This window comes from Coenobita brevimanus, chromosome 30, assembly GCF_032717465.1.
Source record: "Coenobita brevimanus isolate Jiangsu-jjx chromosome 30, ASM3271746v2, whole genome shotgun sequence".
Lineage (NCBI taxonomy): Eukaryota > Metazoa > Arthropoda > Malacostraca > Decapoda > Coenobitidae > Coenobita > Coenobita brevimanus.
The window spans coordinates 34492604-34494900 of record NC_136983.1 but is presented as its reverse complement, the minus strand read 5'-3'; positions in this window follow the sequence as shown (position 1 = coordinate 34494900).

Genomic DNA, 2297 nt, shown 5'->3' with positions numbered 1-2297 from the left:
TCTATCTGTCTATTGTCAGATGCCTTAATCCCATCATAAGGGGTGGCCACAAACAAATCGCCTTCTTGTCACTCTGTTCCCCAACATTTCATTGACCTGCTCCCAGCTTACACATCCCTCTCTCATATACCTCTCCACTCCATCCCTCCATCTCATCCTTGGCCTCCCCCTCCATCTCCCCCCCCTCCACCTCACTCACATACACTCTCCTCGTCAGTATCTCACTCTCCATCCTCTCCACATGGCCAAACCACCTTAGTGTGTTTCTCCCAATGCTTCCCATCACATCCACATCCACACCACAATGCTGCTTCACTTCCTTATTTCTCTGTCTGTCTGTCCATGTGACTCCACATGCTCCTTTCAAAGAACTCATTTCCACTACCTTCGCTCTTGACTTCTGTCCCTCCAACAAGGTCCAAGCTTTAGTTTCATACGTTAGAGTTGGTATCACAATACTGTCATGTAGTAGCTTTTTCACTTCCATGCTCACTTCCCTGTTTCTTATCATTACTTTCAAGGAACAGCAACCTTTCTTCCCTATTGTACCCTTTCAAGGACATCACCTACTAAACTTCCATCCTTCCTCATCACACTACTCAAGTACTTAAATGCACTCACATTTTCTATTTCCCCCTCATCCAACCTCACTGTACATGCACTGACTTCGCTTCTCTGGCAAGACCATAACTTTACTCTTCCCTACATTCACCATTAGATTCCGTTTCCTACACACTCCCAAGCTCATCCACCAAGCCTTGCAGCTCTCCTTCGTCTTCACTTAACCACATAGTATCATCTGCTAACAACAGTATAGGGAGTTTCCAAACACTGCCTTCTCTCACTAGGGCTGCTGCAACATCCACTGCCCAACCTTGTATCTCTTTTAAAACCCCATCCATATGGAGACTGAACAACCATGTTGACATAACACATCTTTGTTTCAACCCAACCTTCAAAGAGAAAAATTCACTCAGTTCACTATCCACTCGCACTGCAGCCTAAGCACCCTCATACATACTCTTCACGGCCTTCAACGACTTCCCGTCTACTCCATATACGAGTATTCTTCATACTTTCACAATCCTTGTCTGTCCACCCTGTCACATGCTTTCTCGAAATCAGTGAAGGCTGCATATAACTTCTTTCCCTTCCCCAGAAACTTTTCCATGAAAGATCTAAGAATGAATATCTGATCTACTCAACCTCTTCCCTCTCTTAAACCTCTCTGTTCTTCTGCAACTAATTCCTCTGTTAATTCCCTAACTCTGTCAGTAAGTATCCTACCATATACTTCTCCCCTTACACTACGAAGAGAAATACCCCTATGATTACCACACACTTCTTTTTCCCCTTTTCCTTTGTACAGGGGAATAATTATACCTGACTTCCAATGCTCCGGGACTCTACCTTCCTCCCAAGCCAATCTGTACATCTTCCACATCCATTCTACCACTATCTCTCCCCCATGGTTCAGCATTTCACCACATACTCCATCAATTCCTGAGGCTTTCCTCATTTTACCTGTCTTCATTGTTTCCACAACTTCCATCCTACTGATTTCTTCTTCTCTTCTCACATCCCTCCTTCTTCCAGTCATTCCCCAGCCACTTATACTTGCAATACTTTCATTCTCTATGTTCGACAATTCCTTAAAGTGTTCTCTCCATAGGCTCACATTTTCTCCCTTCTCCACTGATAATCTACCATTTTTATCTTTCACTCCCCAACTAACTTCTTTGTCACCCTGTCTCTCTTTACCTCTATCCAGAATATTTTCTTACATTACCCCCAATTTACACTCAAGTTCTTTCTAAATTCCTCATCCACTCTCTTCTTACACTCTCTTACTAATCTTTTCTCCTCTCTGTTCCTCTGTACATATAATTCTTTCTTCCGTCTCTCAACTTCTTTCATGCCACTGTTTCTCATCCACTCACTATATGCTTTCTCATTTTGTGCCACGGCCTGTCTCACCTCTTCAGTTCACCATGCTGTTCCCTGCACCCCATTTCGTTTTCATCTTCACCTCGCATGCCACCTCACATGCTGCTCAGATTTCTTCTCTGAATATCTTGCACCAGAGGTCGGCAACCTGCGGCTCTTTTGGGACACTTTTGCGGCTCCAGGAGCTTCACTAATAATCATTTATTCTTTTACAAAGAATGGATTGCCTATCAAAGTTATCAGAATATGATCTTATAATTTTTATGAATGCAAAGTAGCCTACGTTTTTAAATATTTTATGATTGTCATAACGATCATTCATACTAATTAATATTAGTCTGACTTATGAG